The sequence below is a fragment of the Haematobia irritans genome, chromosome 4 (genome assembly GCF_050003625.1).
Source record: "Haematobia irritans isolate KBUSLIRL chromosome 4, ASM5000362v1, whole genome shotgun sequence".
NCBI classification, from domain to species: Eukaryota; Metazoa; Arthropoda; class Insecta; order Diptera; family Muscidae; genus Haematobia; species Haematobia irritans.
The window spans coordinates 218,193,025-218,218,378 of NC_134400.1; the positions used below are offsets into that span (position 1 = coordinate 218,193,025).

General features: G+C 33.3%; 1 protein-coding gene across 3 annotated transcripts in view; it reads left to right on the forward strand.

The window, feature by feature from the left end:
• Positions 1-1,492: 1,492 nt before the first annotated feature.
• Positions 1,493-25,354, forward strand: part of Best2 (bestrophin 2) — an 82,219-nt gene continuing 58,357 nt past the window's right edge. For all 3 annotated transcript variants that reach the window (XM_075304497.1, XM_075304498.1, XM_075304499.1), the window contains exon 1: positions 1,493-1,727. The gene's annotated coding sequence lies outside the window, so the exon portion shown is untranslated. The remainder of the gene's footprint in view (positions 1,728-25,354) is intronic.

Consider the following 25,354-nt stretch of genomic DNA (forward strand, 5'->3'; position numbering starts at 1 on the left):
GAACATATACCAATACCATGTACCAAATTTCAGCCGGATCGGATGAAATTTGCTTCTCTTACAGGCTCCGCAAGCCAAATCGGGGGATCGGTTTATATGGGGGCTATATATAATTATGGACCGATGTGGACCAATTGTTGCATGGTTATTAGAAACCATATACTAACACCATGTACCAAATTTCAGGTGGATCGGATGAAATTTGCTTCTCTTAGAGCAATCGCAAGCCAAATTTATCGGTCCGTTTATATGGGGGCTATACGTAAAAGTGGACCCATATGGACCAATTTTTTGCATGGTTATTAGAGACCATATACTAACACCATGTACCAAATTTCAGCCGGATCGGGTGAAATTTGCTTCTCTTAGAGCAATCGCAAGCCAAATTTGGGAGTCCGTTTATATGGGGGCTATACGTAAAAGTGGACCGATATGGCCTATTTGCAATACCATCCGACCTACATCAATAACAACTACTTGTGCCAAGTTTCAAGTCGATAGCTTGTTTCGTTCGGAAGTTAGCGTGATTTCAACAGACGGACGGACGGACGGACGGACGGACATGCTCAGATCGACTCAGAATTTCACCACGACCCAGAATATATATACTTTATGGGGTCTTAGAGCAATATTTCGATGTGTTACAAACGGAATGACAAAGTTAATATACCCCCATCCTATGGTGGAGGGTATAAAAACATACAAGTTTAAAATTTGACATTATAATTCTCTTCAATAAGAAGTTTAAATGGAGTCCCAGTGTATCTCAAATTGTTTGTTATAAGAAAAATAAATTCTTGCGATTTGCGATTCCGAATATCGGAACATGAGGCAAAATGTTGGCTAAATACGATCGAAGTTGTAGCCGATTTTTGAAACCTGTCGAATATTAAGGCCGGTACTATGTTCGGTTTTCGGCTTGAAAATTGCGTGGCAACTCTACTAAAATGGTTTGATTCAAGTTCATATTATTGCGCCGTTACGGTTACTTTTCTTTAATAATACATTATTAAGATACTAACAATTTTCAACTGTTGCGTGGAACCTTTCCCCTTCAAGTTATAATAAAAGTTATAAAAAAAATGTCAAAAACGTTACCATTTTATTGTGTTTATAGAGGTTGATTTTAGCGGCTAAACTCGAACTAAGGATCCCACCTTAAAGCAGAAAATTTAATCCAAAAGGTGTGATTTTGAATTTTTATTTTCTATTTTGTAGTATAAAATATAACGCCTAAAAGTATACACAAGTATTTCTAATAAATTTGTAATTGAAATTTCCTCAACGTCTCACGGATCTATAAAACAGCTGATAGCTCTTTTATGCATGGCTGTGTGTGAGTGTGTGTGTTCAACTAGTATAGAGAGAATATGATAGAGACAAATATTTAAGCCAAGATCATGTACTCTTTAAAGAGAACAACAACGAATCTAAACATACCGACAAACAATAATGGCAACAGGTTAATAATTATACTGGCACAAGCAGAGTGAGCACAGTTTCGGCACGGGTTTCAAGCGTTCAAGTTGTGTGGCTAAAACGAAACGGAAAAAGAGTGGTCATACCAAAAAAAAAAAATACTTGCTGTGGTTAAAACAATTTGTACCAACTACATATATTATAAATAAATTCGAAACAAAAGAAAGAAGTAATTATTCAGACGGGGCGAAAACAAACAAAAAAAGTCAAAGTGTGGAGACCCCGCTAGATTAAAACGTGGAAAAAATGTAATAAAAATGAAAATTGTTTATTATGCATAGAAAAGTGTTGTTGTTCTTGAGTGTTGTAATCATAACGAAATATGGCTTAAAAGCTTAACTTGAATGAGGGGGGATTGGGGGAAACGGTTTTGTGAACATGGCCCTAAAAGAAAAGATCGATAAACAGAAGGATTGAAATCTCCACCACTATTATCTAAAAATGAAGAAGAAGAAGACACAAAAGAGTTGGATTCTATTGCAACAAAAACCAGCTGCAGGCTGATTGAAGCAGATAACAATGACAGCAATAAATTCCTTAAATAAAAAATAGTATTGTAGTACGACAACAAACACAAATTTTAATTTGTGCAAGTTTAAATAAATTCGATTTGATTGATTTATTGGGAAACTGTTGCCTACCGTTGTTTTTTGTAGTTGTGATAGATTGCTTAGTTGTTTATAGACTCGTGAAATTTACCTGCTTTACAAAACTTGTTAAACATTTTTTTTTGTTTTGTAGAATTTTTGTTTATTTTGTTGAGTGTGTGTTTTCCCCCCTTATTCTGAATTTTGAGAATACTTAAATTTATTAAGAAAATTTTGTTAATAAAAATTTGGAATGTTTGTTTTTGTTATAGGCATTGTATAGTTGTTGAACATTTCCGTTGCTGGTAATAGTGTTGTTTTTTGTTGTTGTTGTTGTTGCTCACACATTAGTATTGACTTTCATTTATTGTGTGCTTAGAGGTTGGTTGAACGTTGGCTATTCTGTCTGACTTAAACTTCAGGTTACAGCAGTCGTGGTTGTTTGGTTTATTTCCATTTTATTTTCACACATTTCGTCTGTTTGCTCATAGGTTTGAGTATCATGCATGGGGTCGTGTGTGTGTGTGTGTGGCTGTGTGTCTGAATTTGTAAATTGGCTAATGTTTCTCTTGACTTTCATTAGTCGCTTGTATTAATTACTACAACAATACACTGTGCGATTATTTTTCAATCAATACCCGCTTGTTCGGGTAAGTAGTGAATGCTTACTTATATGGCTACCTATTCGTAAACAGCCCTAGTTATAATCCTGACTACCGCCCTTGTATTTAACAAGGAGATGTCGCTCAAACAAGGAGATGTCGCTCAAAATAACCAATCGACTATTCTCTGCATTATCGATAACCCCCCATTTGGTAGCTGAAAGTTACTGACAGAAAAGGGTGGTGAATATGTGGTAGCCAAATAAGCACTTTACATCTATACCCCATTTGCTGGTTTATTCTGAAAATTAATTTTATTGTTTTTAATCAAGGCTTTTTTATTAAATAGTTTTTTAATATATAAATAACAAAATTACGTCAAGATTACACTGAAAAAAATATTGTCGTGAGGTCAAAGATTTCATGTCTTTAAAATACGAATACAAATTTTGCCTAGCATAGAAGACGCATTTCTCTAAAATAAAGTTATTTTCCTTGTCCAAAAGTCGATAAACTTTTCAATGAAGTCATATTGTCCTTATAATTAAGTGATTTGACTTAAAAATTGGTATCTTCACATGAATGAAAAAATTTATAGGCTAAGGTCAACTTGACTTTAATAATTCAGAAAAATTCTTTAAATTTAATGAAATTGTCTTTAAATTTGTTGTCTTTTTGCATCTTGACTACAAAGCAAAAAATCGTTCAAATATAGGACATGTTTTTCAAAACTTTATTTTAAAGAAGTTTTTTACTTCAAAGATAGCATAATTTCTATTGGAAGTCGAGTCCTAATTTGGAAAATAAAGTTGCCGTTAACTCGTTTTTAAAGGACTTTGATAGCATATGAAGAAAAAAAGCTGAGAAAGCAAAAAATTAAAATTTGCTTCCTAGAAGCAAGTACATAAAACCTAAATTTAAAAGAGAATTGTGTCTTAAAAGTATCCTTGCTTGTATTCTCCGCTTCTTTGGCTCGGAATCAATACCAAATTTTTTAAAGTAAAGACAAAATCTTTGGATCGGAGTATGCTTTTTTTTCAGTGTATACAAATAAAAAGAAAAAATGTTAATGTTGGTGTAAAGATGGTTTTACTATTAAATTGGTCCTTCTTTTTCCGCTGCATTGCCTCGCGTAATTGTTGTTCTGGAGGTCCATTGCTGCTAGGAAATGGAGAAGCCGCTTCTGAAATTAGAATATAAATATGAAATACATAAATACAACAGATATGTAATAGAATTATAATTAATTTTTTAACTTACATTTTTGAATTTCTTTCCTTTTGAATCACCATAAGCACTCCATATTCAGCCAAACGCATTGAAACCAAGATAACAACTGAACAAATCATTTGACGTGTTATAGCGATACTTCGCTTTTTTGTTCTTTAACATCTCTTTACGATTAGGACAAGCATAATATCTTTCTATGCATTACGCGTAAGCACCAAAACCAAATTAAGAACATAAATACTTTTGTGTTTTGTTTAATTTTGCTCGGCAAACTATTTCGTACATTACTTTTAGATACCGAAATTAAATGATCACTTTTTTAATTTCTCTCTCATTTTTTCTGTGAGAGTAACAGGGTCTTTCTTATAGATTTCATCCTCAACTGGTAATGCCCAATATAGTTTATCGACTATTTAATAGATTACTTTATGGTGCTGAATTGGGTGAAACGAAATGGTGCATTATATGCATTTAGAAAAGGGGTCTTTAGTACTTTTTGAAATCATTATTCTATACCAAAATAACCGCCTGCACATGTGGAGTGATTATATAAGCAGGGAAAAATCGACAATTGCTATTTGCCGACAATTGCTATTTGCCATTGTAATGCAATTGTAGTGCGATCGAATCGATCCTTACATCGTCAGTTCTCCCAAATACAGAAAAATCTGATTATATTATATTTTTTTTTCGTTTGGGAAAAATGGAAATTGGATCCTCTTGTCGTCAAAAGGGTCAATTTAACTTTAAATTTTAGTTCATGGAATTTATTTTGTTAACGTTTCCCCAATATGAGAAAGATTCCTTTACTTTAATAGTTTTTTACGTTAGTTAAATAAGTTAAAAAGTGAAAAAAGTTATGCACAATGAAACATCACATTTTAGTAAATTCCAATATTCCCCAAATAGCTCAGAATTTTTGAAATTTGTAAATTGGGTTTTAAATTTGCTTCGTATGGCACTTAAGACATTTTTGTTTTCGTCAAAGATTTGTTCGAAGTGGCTACTTTTGGTACGAATTATGGCCTTAAAATAGCCGACTGAACCGAAACTGTCTCTGTAATATCTTGGCCTATTATTGAGATGATTGACACTTTTTTGAGTGCCCTTACTCTCCAAAATTCTGCAGGCGTAAAAGTTCAACGGATTGAAATACGGAGATATTGGTGGCGGTGTACTAGAAATCAGAGATGGTCTGTATCAAACTTTTTTAGGTTTGCGACTGTCGCAAAGTTTTAAACGTCGTAAACGTCACATACGCGTCGTAAATGTAGAAAAAGTAACAAAAGTCGCAAACTCAAAATACTTTAGTCGCGTCAGCTAGGCAGCGAATTCGACGATATCCAAGACGATGGTATGTGCAAAGAAGTTTCAATTCTTAGGAATGTTCACAATTTTCGGTTTTAGTCCCCACACGCAGAGAAGAAACATGATTGTCACAATCATATTCGAAGAGCAAAATAATATGATAGGAGCTATTTTTGCGGCAACCATGGAACATTTTAACCTGCAACCATGTTGGCTCAATGAACATGGTTCTAAGAAAGTAAAAAATGGTTCATCTAAAATGTTATTATATTGATAAAAAGAAATTTGTTTTAATGAAAAGACAATGGTCACTATTTAAAATGTTATGGTATTCATTAAAAATGTTTTTCTCCTAGTTAAAAGAACATGGTCACAACCTAAAATGTTTTGATCTTTATGAAAAATCTTTTTTCATCGTCGAAAAAAGGACGCCACTTGAGAAAAGAAAACACAAAATTAAATTTATTTGTTTGTTTTTATTTATTTATAAACTAATTGTTTATTTGTATTTATATTGTCGTGCAAGCAAACACCACACGCACAGAAAAAACATGTTTGGACATGGTTGCCGCATCCATTTAATGCTTATTTAGAGTATGTAATTGTCCCGAAAACCATGTATTTTGTCTTTGTAAAAATAATTTTCGAGTGGAGAAAAATATATGTTGGCAATAAGCATTTAAATGGTTCTCAAATGCCGCAAACATGTTCTATTATTTAAATGATAGAATTTGAGACCATTATATGGTCAGGAAAATCATGTACCTGACCATTCAATTTTTTTTACTTTTTTGCAGAGAAAAAAGTATTTTTATAGTTTACGTATAGACATGTCTACAACCATTACATGGCCATAAAGACCATGTGCATTGTTTTCGTGACCATTTAATTTTTTTGCAGCGACAAGAATTTTATAAAAACATTGAGCAGGTACACACGATTTTCATTTTGCGCGTCAGTCGTGTGTTGATTGTTTCTTGGAATGGACGGAGAATACGGAATTATTGTGTTTTGTGTTAATTTATTTATTCAGAAATGGCACGTGGTTTTATGTGAATACAAAAAAGGAAAGTGTAATTGAAAAAATGTACCTGGTTTTTGTTCTGCATTTTGATATATGGTATAATTTATTTTTATTTGCAGTTACATGATGTGTGCGTTTGTACATTTGATGGGCACGAAGTAAATATGTGCCATAAAACCAAGTGCCACTTCTGAATAAATAAATTTACACAAAACACAGTAAGTCCGTATTCTCCGTCCATTCCAAGAAACAATCAACACACGACTGACGCGCAAAATGAAAATCGTGTGTACCGGCTCAATGTTTTTATAAAATTCTTTTCGCTGCAAAAAGTTAAAAAAAATTAAATGGTCACAAAAAATGTATATGGTCTTTATGGCCATGTAATGGTTCTAGACATGTCTATACTTAACCTATAAAAATACTTTTTTCTCTGTAAAAAAGTAAAAAAATTGAATGGTCAGGTACATGATTTTCCCGACCATTTAATGGTCTCAAATTCTATCATTTAGATGATAGAACATGTTTGCGGTATTTGAGAACCATTCAAATGCTTATTGCCACTAGATATTTTTCTCCGCTCGAAAACTATTTTTACAAAGACAAAATACATGGTTTTTTGACCCGACGGTCCAAATAAATACAATCGGAGAGCGACCATCGTTACGTCAGCCCACACCCGAACAGAAAGAATAAAATTTCAGCTGACCTCTTGGGCAAATAAACCCATCACTTTGTTTGTTCACAAACTGCTCAGTTTAGAATGGCTTCCCATCAGAGAAAAGCAAATTCGGTAATTGACCACTGACTCTTTCCATTCGAACTTTTTTGTGCATCGGTGAGCCTTGCACTTTTTAGAACTTCTATGACTTTAATCCAAGCTCATTTTTTAATATGTATTGCATCCGCTCTCGTGATATGTTCAGATTACGACTGAGTTTTCTACCACCGCAGCGTGGATTTCGGTGAAATTTTGCCTTTACTTTTCGGATCATTTCTGATGTTGTTACCGTTTTTATTTCAAACACTTTTTGCTACACTACCATTACCACTGTAATGTGCAATTAGAAATCCCCCAGTATTTTGCGTGGCTCAACTACACCCAAATAAAAGTGTAATTGGAATCGAAAGATTTTGACCTTGCACCCCAAGGATTTTGGTATAGATTCCGAGCCTAAGATGCCGCTTCTTTAAAATAAAAACATTTTTAGCGAGCTGTTTAGCTTTAAATCTAGGCTCTATAAAATTAGGATACAAATGTCAATTATCGAGTTTTATTTTGTGATGTATTAAAGCACACATATATTAAATACAAATATAAGTTCAAAAATCTAAATTTAAACAGATACTTAATTTTTTCTTAATTTAGAAAGATGCAGTGAAGTAAGTCTTAACCTATATTTGATGCATTTTTACGATTATTATCTCAGTTAACTAAAAGATTATTTCCTAAAATCAAAAATGTTTATGGAAATTTTGCTTTTCTTCAAAGACATACGACTTTAGCGAAGGAACGTAAAAAAAAGATTGGTGTCCCAAAATTAATAAAAAACAAGTATATACGGCCGTAAGTTCGGCCAGGCCGAAGCTTATGTACCCTCCATCATGGATTGCGTAGAAACTTCTTCTAAACACTGCCACCCACAATCGAATTACTTAAGATGCGGTAACGCTTGCCGATGGCAAGGTATCTTAAAACCTCCTAACACCATCTTCTAAATTGTATGTAAGTCCATACGTGGTATATATTAAATCAAAAAAGATCGATCCAATACGTATATAATTCAGTTTGACAAAGTAGACATAAAATTTTGACAAAATTTTCTACAGAAATAAAATTTTAACAAAATTTTCTATAGAAATAAAATTTTCACAAACTTTTCTATAGAAATAAAAATTTTCACAAAATTTTCTATAGAAAGAAAATTTTGACAAAAATGTCTACAGAAATAAAATTTTAACAAAATTTTCTATAGTAATAAACTTTTGACAAAATTTTCTATAGAAATAAAATCTTGGTAGATTATTTTTGGCTCGATTTTCTATAGAAAGAAAATTTTGACAAAAATGTCTACAGAAATAAAATTTTAACAACATTTTCTATATAAATAAACTTTTGAACAAAATTTTCTATAGAAATAAAATTTAGACAATGATGAAAATTTTATTATGAACCGAATAAAATTTTAACAAAATTTTCTCTAGAAATAAAATTTTGACAAAATTTTCTATAGAAATAAAATTTTGGTAGATTATTTTTGGCTCTAGTGGCAACCATGATTATGAACCGATATGGACCAATTTTTGTGTGATTGGACCAATTTTGGTATGGTTGTTAGCGACCATATACTAACACCACGTTCCTAATTCGAACCGGATCGGATGAATTTTGCTCCTCCAAGAGGCTCCGGAGGTCAAATCTGGAGAACGTTTTATATGGGGGCTATATATAATTATGGACCGATATGGACCAATTTTTGAACGGTTGCTAGATACCATATACCAATACCATGTACCAAATTTGAGCCGGAGCGGAGCTTCTCTTAGAGGCTCCGCAACCCAAATCTGGGGATCGGTTTATATGTGCTCTATATATAATTATGGACCGATGTGGACCAATTTTTGCACGGTTGCTAGAGACCATATACCAATACCATGTACCAAATTTCAGCCGGATCGGATGCAATTTGCTTCTCTTTGAGGCTTCGCAAGCCACATCTGGAGATCGGTTTATATGGGGGCTATATATAATTATGGACCGATGTGGACCAATTTTTGCATGATTGTTAGAGACCATATACCAACACCATGTACCAAATTTCAGCCGGATCGGATGAAATATGCTTCTCTTAGAGGCTCCACAAACCAAATCTGGGGATCGGTTTATATGGGGGCTATATATAATTATGAACCGATGTGGACCAATTTTTGCATGGTTGTTAGAGACCATATACCAACATCATGTACCAAATTTCAGCCGGATCGGATGAAATTTGCTTCTCTTTGAGGCTCCGCAAGCCAAATCTGGGGATCGGTTTATATGGGGGCTATATATAATTATGGACCGATGTCGACCAATTTTTGCATGATTGTTAGAGACCATATACTAACACCATGTACCAAATTTCAGCCGGATCGGATTAAATATGCTTCTATTAGAGGCTCCACAAGCCAAATCTGGGGATCGGTTTATATGGGGGCTATATATAATTATGGACCGATATGGACCAATTTTTGCATGGTTGTTAGAGACCATATACCAACACCATGTACCAAATTTCAGCCGGATCGGATGAAATATGCTTCTGTTAGAGGCTCCACAAGCCAAATCTGAGGGTCCCTTTATATGGGGGCTATACGTAAAAGTGGACCGATATGGCCCATTTTCAATACCATCCGACCTACATCGATAATAACTACTTGTGCCAAGTTTCAAGTCGATAGCTTGTTTCGTTCGGAAGTTAGCGTGATTTCAACAGACGGACGGACGGACGGACGGACATGCTTAAATCGACTCAGAATTTCACCACGACCCAGAATATATATACTTTATGGGGTCTTAGAGCAATATTTCGATGTGTTACAAACGGAATGACAAAGTTAATATACCCCCATCCTATGATGGAGGGTATAAAAATTAAACAAGTATATACAGTAGTAAGTTCGACCGGGCCGAATCTTTTCCTTTGAAAACTCTTCGTCGGTGCGGGTATCTACACGCAAAGAAAAAAAAAACAAAAACGTTTGGAAAACGTGTACCGAAAACGTTTTTCTTTTGTTAGAGTTTTTTGAATTGCTTCAAAAATGTTAAACTTTTATCACCAAAAAAATTCGTTTGTTACAAAATTTTTATATTTTCAATAAAAAAAAGTTATTTTTGAAACAACAACGCAGTCCATTTCGTTTATATCAAACACTCTTCTTTTCTGACTTTAGGTCTTTGATAAGACACATTTTACAGTTCAAAATTTAATATAGTATAATGTCATGTTGACCATTTTTTCGGAATCTTCCGAACATATCTGGAATATATGTAAAAAAACAAAAAAAAACTTTTGTCGAAGCAGTGATCGAACCCACGACCTTTGGCATGCAAGTCGGACGTAGCAGCCACTGCTCCACGGTGCCAAACTAAATGTTTGTTTCTGTTAAATAAACTTTGTTTATTCGGTTCTTGGGCGCATGGTCCGCGGTTCAATTCTAGACCTACCGAGAGGTAGGTCTATATGGGGGCTATAGGTTAGGTTAGGTTAGGTTATGTGGCAGCCCGATGTATCAAGCTCACTTAGACTATTCAGTCCATTGTGATACCACAGTGGTGAACTTCTCTCTTATCACTGAGTGCTGCCCGATTCCATGTTAAGCTCAATGACAAGGGACCTCCTTTTTATAGCCGAGTCCGAACGGCGTTCCACATTGCAGTGAAACCACTGAGAGAAGCTTTGAAACCCTCAGAAATGTCACCAGCATTACTGAGTTGGGATAATCCACCGCTGAAAAACTTTTTGGTGTTCGGTCGTAGCAGGAATCGAACCCACGACCTTGTGTATGCAAGGCGGGCATGCTAACCATTGCACCACGGTGGCTATACCAAAACATGGAACAATACTCAAAATTTTCGAAACACTGCTTAATGTTCCTCAAATGCCTCTAGAATTCCAATTTCAGACAAATTGTGTAAAAACTACGAAATCAAAATCGGGCGATCAGTCTATAAGGGGGCTATAACAAAACATGGACTGATACGGACCATTTTCGACACACCTCTTTATGGTGCAAATTGGATAAATTTGGACCATAAAGAGTCCAAGAAGTAAATTTGGGAGATCGGTCTATATGGGGGCTACAACAAAACATGGACCGATACACCCCATTTTCTGCACACCTATTTGTGGTCCTATAATACATCTCGATTTCCAATTTTAGGCAAATCAAATAAAAACTACGGTTTCAAGAAGCTCAAGACCTCAAATCGGGGGATCGGTTTATATGGGAGATATATCAAAACATGGACCGATACTCCCCATTTTCGACACACCTATTTGTGGTCTTAAAATACCTCTAGATTTTCAATTTCAAGCAAATCGGAGAGAAAATACAGTTTCCAGACGCCCAAGCAGAAATATCGGGAGATCGGTCTATATGGGGGCTATACCAAAACTTGAACCGATACTCCCCATTTTCGACACACCTATATGTGGTCTTAAAATACCCCTAGATTTCAAATTTCAAGCAAATCGGATAGTAAATACAGTTTCTAGAAGCCCAAGAAGAAATATCGGGAGATCGGTATATATGGGGGCTGTACGAAAACATGGACCGATACGAACCATTTTCGAGGCAGCTCTTTATGGTCCTAAAATACCTCTAGATTTTCAATTTCATGCAAATTACATTAAAAATACAGTTTCTGGACGCCCAAGAAGCAAAATCCGGAAATCGGTCTATATGGGGGCTATACCAAAACATGGACTGATACGCACAATTTTCGGCACACTCGTTGATGGTCCTAAAACACCTCTAGATTTCAAATTTCAGGCAAATTGGATAAAAACTACGGGTTTTAAAAGCCCAAGACTCCAAATCGGGAGGTTGGCTTATATGGGGACTATTCAAAACTTGGACCGATATAGTCCATCTTCGAACTTGACCTGCCTGCAAACAAAACACGAATCTGTGCCAAATTTCAGGACGATAGCGCCATTATTGAAGACTGTAGCGTGAATACAACAGACAGACAGACGGACATGCTTATATCTTCTTAGAATTTCTCCCTGATCAAGAATATATATACTTTATATAGTCGGAAATCGATATTTCGATGTGTTACAAACGTCACCATTCTATGGTGGTGGGTATAAAAATAGAATGAACTTTCTTATAAGTAAATTTTATTTTAAAGAAATTTGTCCTTAATATTCACACAAAAAAAATTTTTTCTGATTCAATCACGAAATTAATTGATCCAATTAATTTTTAATTGAAATGTCTTCAATCACAGAAATGATAGTATCAATTAAAAAATTAATTGAAGGTCAATTAAAAAGTTAATTGATGCAATTAAAAAATTTATTGATACTATTATTTTTGTGATTGATTTTTGTTTCAATTAAAAAATTTTTTGAATCAATTAAATTTTTAATTGAATATTTTTTAAAACTCAATTGAAATTTTAATTGGAAAATTTTTTTGTGAATTTTTTTGTGTGTTGTGTAAATTCCGTGTTATTTACACTGAAACATTTTTTTCAGTGTAGTTTTGATTTAATAAACAACCTTAAAAACCTCAATATTTGGGATGTTATTTGATTATTTTATATGTCCCATTAAATTTAATCTAAACAAATCACAAACTCCCGAGCTATACTACATATAGCTTTCTAAAGAAATAAGAATATGAGCCCCCTTCTATTATACATGCATACAAGTCGATGTCTAGGTAACTACCATAACGAATCGACCATCTACACACAGTTCAGCGCTTTACAGAATTACGTCTGTAGTGACTGATCACCCAGTTTATTGGAGGGGTGCAGAGACTAAGCTTTTATTTTAAACTCTCAGATACACTTGGTTGCTGATGTTGGCTTGGCTCAATGATTGCGTCGATTTTTGTTGTGTTTTGTTTTAATTTTCATTTGTTTATATGATAGTATTTCGTGGTCTCCACGCCATCAAGTAATAGTATTACATAGTCACTCAATTGTTATTTTGGCCCCAAAAACCATATAAAACAAAAAAAATAAATAAAATTTATTTACAAATATCATAATAAATAGAAAACAAATACTAGATGCAAAAACAATACAACACCAATAATAACAGACATCAGTTTATCGACAGAAATCGAAATGCTATAATCGAGTTCATTATTTTGAATTAATGGACATCACGAAACGTGCGGTGTTTTTGGTTTTGTATTATCATAGGGTTTAGCGACAGATTTTGAATATATGCTGGTATTAGTTTCCATCTACTCAGGTATTACCTTCTTTTGTGGTTTCTTGAGAAAAGTGCGGTGGGGATTACTTGCTCAATTCATTTTATTCGTTTTTTTTTGCAATTCAAAATCATCGGTATTCAAATATTCTATCTCATGGATGAATCTTTTGTTCTCCCTTAGGTAAGTCATCAACGTCAAGTTATTGTGATTTAAAGAATTAGAAATTCTGTATTTTTGTTCTAAAAACAATCATTATTAAATATTTGCTATCGATGTGGTTGCTGTTCTTAATTAATTGTTAATTATATCTCTTTTTGGCATTTTGTTGTTATTGTGTTTTTTTTCTGTTGTTGTTTTTATATAGACTTTTTGTCTAGTATCATATTGTGGTTGATGTTTATTTCACAGTTAATTATATTTGCTTATATGGCAAAAAATGTTCATTTATATATATATATTGTTTGACGTTAATCTGTATACTGAAAAATAAATGTATCAGTTAAAAATACAGTACATATATTGAGTTTGTGAAGTTTTATGGAAAATTTTTTAACCATATATATTTTTTTTAAATTTGCAAAGATTATTTATTTAGTGACATAAAAATCCACACAGAATAATTTTCATTTTTGAACTTATATTTATTAAAAAAACAAGTAAGGAAAGTCTAAAGTCGGACGGGGCTGACTATATTATACCCTGCACCACTTTGTAGATCTAAATTTTCGATACCATATCACATCCATCAAATGTGTTGGGGGCTATATATAAAGGTTTGTCCCAAATACATACATTTAAATATCACTCGATCTGGGGAGAATTTGATAGACTTCTACAAAATCTATAGACTCAAAATTTAAGTCGGCTAATGCACTAGGGTGGAACACAATGTTAGTAAAAAAAAATATGGGAAACATTTAAATCTGAAGCAATTTTAAGGAAACTTCGCAAAAGTTTATTTATGATTTATCGCTCGATATATATGTATTAGAAGTTTAGGAAAATTAGAGTCATTTTTACAACTTTTCGACTAAGCAGTGGCGATTTTACAAGGGAAATGTTGGTGTTTTGACCATTTTTGTCGAAATCAGAAAAACATATATATGGGAGCTATATCTAAATCTGAACAGATTTCAACCAAATTTGGCACGCATAGTTACAATGCTAATTCTACTCCCTGTGCAAAATTTCAACTAAATCGGAGTTAAAAATTGGCCTCTGTGGTCATATGAGTGTAAATCGGGCGAAAGCTATATATGGGAGCTATATCTAAATCTTAACCGATTTCAACCAAATTTGGCACGCATAGCTACAATGCTATTTTAACTCCTTGTGCAAAATTTCATCAAATTAAATCGGAGTAAAAGTTTGGCCACTGTTGTCATATGAGTGTAAATCGGGCGAACGATATATATGGGAGCTATATCTAAATCTGAACCGATTTCAATAAAATTTGGCCCACTTGACTACACTACTAATTGTACTCCTAGTGCAAATTTCAACCAAATTGGGCCAAAACTCTGGCTTCTGGGGCCATATTAATCCATATCGGGCGAAAGATATATATGGGAGCTATATCTAAATCTGAACCGATTTCAATCAAATTTTGTACACTTGACTATACTACTAATTGTACTCCTAGTGCAAAATTTCAACCAAATTCGGCCAAAAATCTGGCTTCTGGGGCCATATAAGTCCATATCGGGCGAAAGATATATATGGGAGCTATATCTAACTCTGAACCGATTTCAATCAAATTTTGCACACTTTGCTATACGACTAAGTGTTATGTTTGTACAAAATTTCAAGCATATCGGTATAAAACTCTTGCTGCTGGGTCTGGCTAGTGCATATCGGGCGAAAGATATATATGGGAGCTATATCTAAATCTGAACCGATTTCTTCCAAAATCAATAGGGTTCTATTGTGACCCAAATTAGGAACATGTGCCAAATTTGAAGGCGATTGGACTTAAATTGCTACCTAGACTTTGATCACAAAAATGTGTTCACAGACAGACCGACGGACGGACGGAGAGACGGACGGACGGACAGATGGACATGGTTATATCGACTCAGGGAGCATTATTGCCAAAGACACCATGTGTCTATCTCGTCTCCTGCTGGGTGTTACAAACATATGCACTAACTTATAATACCCTGTTCCACAGTGTGGCGCAGGGTATAAATATATATTTGGTTTTAATTTAATTTTGTTATTTTTCGAAAATTTCCAGAGCAAAATGCAATTTTTCTTATATTTTCTTTTTATTTAAAAAATTTTGTGAACTAAACGTTGATATAAAATGCAATAGTCGTACAACGGTCTATATGGAGGCTATATCAAAACATGGCCCCAGGCTACACTTATAAGGTATCTATAAAACAAAACCAATTTTCTCAATCATCTGGCTACTGCTTCTACCTTATAAGTGCACACTGCATGGACCGATACATACCATACACGGCACATTTATTTATGGATCTAAATCTTTTTTAGTTTCATGCGAATCACATTTTTAGTACAATATTAACTACCTCCAATTTTTCCTGCAATTTCTAAGGGTTTCGAATTTTTAACAAATTCTCAAATTGTTGTATTTGTAAAAGTTATGACTCGAATAGTCATAACATTATGAAGTATTTTTTCTTGGAGGAAGAAAGAAGTTGACTCTGAGAGCGTGAGATATTTCGCAGAGTGCAGTAGGGCTCAATTTTGGCTCCAATATTATTTTCGCTGTATGGGAATCAGAGAACGGCTGCGATCTACCGCAACCAACCAGTGTATTTAGTAAACACCAATATTTGCAATCTTTAAACACCAATTGGTAAAAAAAAAATTCAACCACCAATATCCAAGCAACCGACGACTGTCGGTGTTTGTCTCTCTAAAACACCGTAGTAAAGCAATCACACAAATTGGTTACCCATATCTCAGCAGTTTGGTATTCTCTTATTTGGTACTGTCTCAATTCTCTTGAGCTAATGCCAACCAGGGATGGAAAATACAATTTTTAAGAAAGTACAATAATGGTAATTTTTTGAGCGAAAAAGTACTTTTCACTAAATTTTAACAAAAATTCCATTGGAAGATTATTGTCAAGAACTTCCTTAAATTGAATTTTAAAGAAAATAAAATTTTTTTTGCCAACTCCTAAATTTTAAATATTTTCTTTTTTTAGTCTTATATTCGCTTACAAAGACTACCATAGTATTGTAATCGCGGCTGCCACAGCTCTACTTTATGGTACTACATAAATTTTCTCTGGATAAATAAAAATAAATTTTTGACAACATTTTCTATAGAAATAAAAATTTGACAAAATTTTCTATAGAAATAAAATTTTGACAAAATTTTCTATAGAAATAAAATTTTGACAAAATTTTCTATAGAAATAAAATTTTGACGAAATTTTCTATAGAAATAAAATTTTGACAAAATTTTCTATAGAAATAAAATTTTGACAAAATTTTCTATAGAAATAAAATTTTGACGAAATTTTCTATAGAAATAAAATTTTGACGAAATTTTCTATAGAAATAAAATTTTGACAAAATTTTCTATAGAAATAAAATTTTGACAAAATTTTCTATAGAAATAAAATTTTGAAAAAATTTCTATAGAAATAAAATTTTGACAAAATTTCCTATAGAAATAAAATTTTGACAAAATTTCCTATAGAAATAAAATGTTGACAAAATTTTCTATAGAAATAAAATGTTGACAAAATTTTCTATAGAAATAAAATTTTGACAAAATTGTCTATAGAAATAAAATTTTGACAAAATTTTCTATAGAAATAAACTTTTGACAAAATTTTCTATAGAAATAAAATTTTGACAAAATTGTCTATAGAAATAAAATTTTGACAAAATTGTCTATAGAAATAAAATTTTGACAAAATTTTCTATAGAAATAAAATGTTGACAAAATTTTCTATAGAAATAAAATTTTTTTTGATTATTAATTTTGTTCGGCTTGAGGTCATAGAAACACTCGATTATTGATTTGTTTTAATATTTATTTCCAATATTTCGGTTAGTGCCACTAACCATCTTCTGGGATTTTGTATTTGAGTTCGTGTGATGCTGTTCGTTCTGCAAGTCACCGTATTTTGACAAAATTTTCTATAGAAATAAAATTTTGGCAAAATTGTCTATAGAAAAAAAATTTTGACAGTATTTTCTTTATTTTTGCAAAATAAAATTTTTTGTTAAATTTTTCTACAAATTTTGGTAGATTACTTTTGTCTCAAGTTTCGACATTAATTGTAATGTTTTGCATTATTTTACAACGCGATCGATAACTTCTTATCTAGATAGTGTTCGTGTGGAAGCGTTATATAGAATCACGTGCTTTTTCGACTAAAACACTATTAAAATTCAAGCAAATCGTATTTGTGACTATGGCTTTTACAATATCGAGATTTTCTTCCCGCATGAACTTGTCTTTTTTGCCAAATTTGTACAAGACTATTAGCAAATAAGTTTGTTAAAGCCTTTCTCAAAATATTAAAATATTTTGTCAAAACTATTGTACCATATTCTGATATCGGCTCAAAAATGTCTACACAAAAGGTACTAAATCATTCGCGGGGGTACTACGATATTGACTAGGGTGAAAAAGTATTGAAAAAAGTACTATAGTACTGCATTTTCCATCCCTGATACCAACTGCTGGTAATTGTTGTTGTTGTTGAGTGCAATCACACTTAAGTGCCACACTAGTTTTTTGTTCACCGAGCGTTGTTACGATGTCGTTTGGTTTAAGATTGCAAGGCACTGCATACGAACATTGTTATATACTAGTGGTGTTTATCTCGCACTAGTATCAATGTAAAAGATCGCATAGTAATTGGTGTCTTACTCACTGCCACCGACATTTTATGGGTAAGATTGCAATACGGAAAAAATCCACCGGTTGCAGTTCTCTGATGGGAATGATGTATTTGACGTCTTGACCACTACAATCGCACTAACGATCAAGCTTTTGAGGATAGCGTGAATAGAGATTTGACAGATCTAAATAGTGGACTGGTATCGAGAAAATTCTATTGATGTAGATGTGTCGAAAATGGTAGATTCCGAATTTATCTACGATTTTTTTATAAAGGGTGGTTAAAATTTCAAGGTCCGATGTTGATTTTGAATAAAACACAAACTATTTAGGAAATTATTGTAATTTTATTGTATTATGATATAGTGGTATTACTCAATTATGTATGGAACAAAATATCGGCCAAATGGGCGCCGCGACCTCGGTGGCACACCGTCATCCGATGGTCCAAATTTTCGATGACGCTGAGGCATAATGGAGGTTCTATGCCGTTAATGTGCCGAATTATCTCATCCTTTAGCTCTTGAATTGTTGCTGGCTTATCGACGTACACCTTCTCTTTCAAATAACCCCAAAGAAAAAAGTCCAACGGTGTCAAATCACATGATCTTGGCGGCCAATTGACATCGCCATTACGTGAGATAACACGGCCATTGAATTTGTTGCGCAAAAGAGCCATTGTTTCGTTAGCTGTGTGGCAAGTGGCACCGTCCTGCTGAAACCACATATCGTCCACATCCATATCTTCCAATTCGGGCCATAAAAAGTTCGTTATCATCTCACGATAGCGAACACCATTCACAGTAACTGCCTGACCTGCCTCATTTTGGAAAAAATACGGCCCGATGATGCCGCCAGCCTATAAACCGCACCAAACAGTTACTCTTTGTGGGTGCATTGGTTTTTCGACAATCACTCTTGGATTCTCATTCACCCAAATGCGGCAATTCTGTTTATTGACGAATCCACTGAGGTGAAAATGTGCCTCATCACTGAAGATGATTTTCTTCGATAATTGATCATCCACTGTTGCCATTTCTTGGAACCATTTAACACGTTGTTGGATTGTGTATCTCTCCATGGTTCAAATTGAGTAAGTCTGAAATAGAGAAATGTCAAATAAAATTCGGAAAAAAACTTGGCGTTTAGGTGTGGTTCACATTCAACATCGGCCCTTACAATTTAACCACCCTTTAGTTGTGTGGTGTCTTCCAACAATTTTGGAAACTTGCCATTTGGAAAATGAAATCTTTCCTTAAATCGATAATTATTTTTTTTGGTTTCTAAGGATATTTCAGTTATCATGGTTCTGCCTACGTTTGCTCTATTAAATCGATCTTTTCACTTCAGATAATAATTACGATTGACTAAAGGCACTATCAATAATCGTTTTCTTGCATTACTATTTGCAAGAGTAACGATGAATATAGGTTAGGTTAGGTATAGTAATATTTCGGGGTCACTTATGGTGTTTTCTTTTTTTGTAAATAATGCTCACCTTTTTTGCATTTTGCCCGGAAAACGAGCTTTTTAGATTATTTTCTAAAAAATACAGGCAAAAGTGCGAAAAGGCTTCAAATTCTGTTGTGAAAATAGTGCCACGTAGAGAGGCAAATTGCTGGCATTTTCAGCACCGCCGACGATAGCATTTTTTTAGGTTGCTGGAAACATTTTAAAAATGCGCATTCTGTACAGACAAAATGAAGGCAAAGCACTTTTTTCAGAAAAGAAAACACCATTAGACTACACACATTTTTTTTTGATTCAATGACGAAATTAATTGTTCCAATTATTTTTTAATTGAATTGTCATCAATCTCAGTTTTAATTGGGCATAAAAAAAATATTTGATAAAAAATTAATTGATTTGATTCGAACATTTCAAATATTTTTTTTCTTGATTCAATTAAAAATTTAATTGATGTTGATTGCAAAACTCAATTAATTTCCTAAATTAAAAACATTACAATTTTCAATTAATTTCTTATATGACTTTGTGTTTTTAGTTTGATTACAAAATTAATTGTTTGAAATAAATTTTTATTTAAAAATTAAATAAAAATCCATCACTTTTTTTAACTGACTTAGTCTTCCGAGTTTGATTAAGAAGTTAATTATATCAATTGATTTAATTAAAAATTTAAACATTTTCAACCACTGACTTAATTAACTTAATGCTTCTATTTTGATTGAACAGTTAATTGTATCAATTAATTTTTTTAATTGAACAATTTTTCAACTTCAACATTTGTGATATTTTTCTGTCTATTCAGATCATTATGATATCACAGGGGTGAACTTCTCTCTTATCACAAAATGCCGGCCGACTCTATGTTTAGCTCAATAACAAGTGACCTCATTTCTCTAAGTGGTTATAATGAAACCACTTAGAGAAACTTTGAAACACTCCGAAATATCACCAGCACTACTGAGAGGGGATAATTCACCGCTGAAAAACTTTTTGGTGTTTGATCGAAACTGGGTTTGAACCTTTGAATCTACATTTTGTTTATTTATAATAAATGCTAAGGATCATATTCTAAATTATAATATTCAAAGTACTCCAAATCTGCTATAACTAAGTGTTTTCTTGGATAATTTCTAAAAATAGTCCATTCCAAATGTCTAACGAATTAAGCCATTGATGAATGTCATGCTAACAAATATTTCAACAAATTAATTACTTGAAGCACCTGTCAGTTTGTCAAATCATGCGATTATATAATTATGAAAATAAAAGAGTAAAAACAAAACGCCAGCAACCAGCACAAACGCATGCGCCAACAAAATTTTAAGTTTATATCGGCGTTGACTTTAAGATAATTGATGCTTTAAAACTTCTCTCCAGTCTTCAAAGGTTGTTCGATCATACATTCATTCGCCCGATGCTTTTAGTCTACCAAAAAAAAAAATATTAAATATGGGTAAAACCCAACAAAAAAGCTAGTTTATACTTTTTACAAAGTGTGTGTGTGTGTTTTTGGTTTTATTTCATATTTCGCATAAAACTCAAATGAGGTGGAAACCTTGAAATATTAGTGGGAATTCGGAGGAAACAAAACATTTCAATGAGGGACAAATCCCCCTTTAACGTTTAGATCAATCACATAAAAATCTTGATTTCTTGTTTTTTGTCTCGCGAAAAATTAAAGCTTACCTTTAAAGCGATTTTTTCTGGTTTGACATAAATGTGATAAAAGGCATTTATTCCGTTCTAGAAAAAAAAGTTGATTTAAAACTCCAATATTTACTTTTGCTTTTGAAATGGCCATAATATTGCCTGATAATAGGGTATTTAGCAATTTGTTCTGGTCTCGTAGTTCTGGTATGGTTAGTTATTTGGATCATATAAATGCTGTATTAAAATATGAAAAGACCCCCGGAAAGCGAAAATTCTTAGAATTTATTTATATTTTATTTGCTGTTAGTTGAATAACCAACCAAGTTCATGGACTTTTTTGTGAGTTCGAATGGTTATAAATAGCAAATTCCATGGGTTTTCTTTGTATCTCATAGGGAAGTGATTCTGACATAATCTCCTATGATTCGGGAATGGGAAAGGCTAAGTGAAAGTGCATTAGTCTTGTATGACGAAGATGTCGCAATAGATTCCCGGGCAGGGAGGTACAGGCAAAAATGATTGAATTCATCACTTGTTTGCTGATACATTTACAAACGGAAATATATCAGCATAAAATAAAATAAAAATGTAACTAACCAGTATCGCCTGTATCGGAGAATAGTGGCGAAACTCAACCAATAACCATTTCCTTTCATCCATTAACAAAAGCTGTTAATCTAAATGCAGATAATATAATCAGTGATTTAACAACAGTCATCCATGATAATCAGCTTCCTTGAAAGCAGGGACAAAGTCAGTTGGATTAGGTTGTATCCTTCTATTATTCCAGGAACATTGTGTCTCTAGCGAATTCCCTAATTTCATTCACCGATTCACCTCTGGTCATATATGGTTAAAATTTTGCAGAGTAGTGACAAGCCAAGGTCTCATTATCATCACCAAAACACGCCCTACATCAACCCCTACATACACAGAAAAAAATTTCACGAAAAATTTTCCAATTAAAATTTTAATTGAGTTCTAAAAAATATTCAATTAAAAATTTAATTGAATCAACAAATTTTTTAATTGAATCAAAAATCAATCACAAAAATTAATAATATCAATTATTTTTTTAATTGAATCAATTAATTTTTAATTGACCTTCAATTAATTTTTTAATTGATACTATCATTTTTGTGATTGAAGACATTTCAATTAAAAAATTAATTGGATCAATTAATTTCGTGATTGAATCAGAAAAAAATTGTTTGTGTGTAGGGGCAAAGTCAATATGGTTAGGTTAGGTTGAAAAGAGGGTTCAGATTGACATATTCCTAAGTTAGTATTCGGCTTATTGTGAGCTCTAACTTTTTCTTCTTTCCTTCGTACCCTTCTGTTATTCCAGGAACTCTGTTTCTCTAACGACTTCCCTAAGTTATTTGCCGCCCCCGTTTCGCAGATGTTCTAGTAAAGGATAGTGATATTCGAAAAACACGACCCACATGCAATATCATCTGCTGTTCCTATTCGGCACAGATGTGTTCTCAATTCTAGGGGCACGGTCATGATTCAAACGGTCCTCTTGAATGTCGTCCTACTCTCCATGAGTAGTTTTCCAGTACTTTTGTCGCCCATTCGACCGTTGAATTGGCCCACATCGCTTTATGTGTCTCCTGTACCCATTTATCCAACACGGCCCGCGTGTACTCTATTGGCTTTGCGTTATCTAAGGTCACTTCCTTATGTGTCCTAGCTCTTATAGCCAGTTCAATAGCTTTTACTTTTTCTCTTATTTCAGCATGTCCCGGCACCCATTTGATCTGGATACTGTCGTAGTCCGAGTATTCGTTTATCATGATTTTGCCTTCCAATGCTGTTCGAAATCGAACCGCAATGTCTGCTATTATATTCATTCATTGTCTAGCAATCTGCCTCGAGTTGGTTCCGAACAATTTAACACATTCCGTTATGTCTGTAGGATTGTACCATGTTCCGATAATTGGAATCAGTGTTACCGTTGTGCGACTTTAGTCGCATTTTGCAAACTTTTTGGCGCCATGCGACTTTTTGTGCGACTTTTTTAAAATATGCGAAAAAGGGAAGTGCTTAAAGTTGAAGCAATTTTTATAAATCGGAATTTGCCGTGCGTATTATTTCTTACGCGGGAGCCACCGTGGTGCAATGGCCCGTCTTACATACAAAGGTCATGGATTCAACCCCAGTTCCGACCAAACAGAAAAAGTTTTTCAGTGGCGGATGATGAGTGTTTCAAAGCTTCTTTAAGTGCTTCAGTGTGAAATGCCATTTGAACTCGACTATAAGAAGAAGTTCCCTTGTCATTGAACTACAAATATAATCAGCCATCAATCATTAATAAGATAGAATTTAATCACGTATGGTATCACAATGGACACCTATACTAAAACAAACCCTTTCCTGGATCCAAAAATTATGACCTTCCCTTAAGGATTTTAGTATTGATTCCCAGCCAAAGGTGCGACTTCTTGAAAATAAAGATAGTTTTTATCGACATAGCTGGCTTGAAAATCTAGGATCAATAAAAATAGAATTAGGATACTGCTGATCTCTTTTATCGAATTTTCATTCCCTTTTCGCGGTATATTAATAAAGCTATTCACGTACTAACAAATGCCAGTTTAAAAATCCAAATTATAACGTATACTTCAAAGTAACAATTATTTCCTTAATTCCAACAAAACTTTAAACCAAAGACCCTAAATAATCAAAATAAGTCTTAGCCCATGACTGGAGTGTTTTTATCTTAAATCTGAAGATTCAATATTTCACTGAATTTAAGGACGATTTCTTTAAATTAAAATTATGTTTCTTTACTTTAAGATTTTTCCTTAGTTCAAAGACATATGACTTTAACGAAGGGATGCAAATTTGCAAAATTTGTGTCCTACATTTAATAAAAAATTTTTGAAGCAAAGATTATAAACTTTCTTTTAATTAAAATTTCATAAATTTAAAGAAATTGGTCCTTAATACTTTTTAAATTGCGCCTCCTAAAATTTAGGTAACACGCAATGAAAGGTCAAGTAGTTTGATATTATAATGACAAAAAAGATTTCTTTTTATAATTTTTTTTTTTACGTTTTATTTTTACTGGGTGTTTTGACCAAGACAAATTCATCACTTGCACAATTCAATATGAAACAAATTATTCAAAACATCTTCAGTTAATCGGCCTCTTGACGCCGAAGACCGATTCGTGGCCGATTATCGATTTTTGGCCGAATACCGAAGCCGATGCTTCGGTCAAGCTCTAGTAGCCATGACAACCTTAGGTATACGATCATGGCTTCCGCCCACCTCCCACCAACCCACCTCCTATTATCAGTCTCTCCTATTATCCATTAATGGTTCGTCATGCTTCGTGTTTCCGTACTTTCTCCCAACATCTTCAATCGCAGCTATGTTTTTGATCTGAACCTCTATGGATCTTAAGTTCACTATCATTTCCAATGCTCTGGTCTTGTCCCAATTACGTCAAGACAACATGCCCGTTGGACCTGTTTGAAAATTTCTATGTTGCATTTTCTCTTCAATATGAACTCTAGGATTATTTGTTTGTTTATTATAGGAAAATTAAATTCTTCAAATTTGCGATGAATATTACAAGACCCTGGGGAATGCCAGAACCATTGTATGACAATATGATGATTGATTATTTGTCCCTTATATTAAAACCAAAAACAATTGAAGAAGAAGATGGGAAATTGGCCGACGTCATACCAAAGAGTTCATTTACGGTGTTCGATACATACACGTTCGTTCATTTTTAATATATTTTGTTAAATATTTTTTGTTAAAAGCTCACAAATGATGTTAAATTTTGTGTAAATAATAATGAGAAACTTTTGACCGATTGTTCTACGTCATTTCCTGATATAAATTTCTTTTTATTCTTAGTTTAATTTGTGGAACAAAAAATCATAAACGACACGTTTGCATCGAACGCCGTCAATGGTTTGATACCCTCTGCTGCCATTTTCCCATCTTCATCTTCCATTATTTTTGATTAAAACCGAGTGGCGTTAAGCTTGACTATGGCAAAGCTAATCCATCCTCCTTAAAGCGTAGATATGAATTAGCAAGTTTCGCGGACTTAGATAAAATTTCAAACCCATTACATGTCAATTTGATGATTTAAACAAATAAGAAAGCTAATGTCAAGGATAACTAGGAATTTAAAATTAAACACAGATTTCCCAGGGTGGGGAAAGATGATGCAATGATTATTTCCAATATTTTTATTT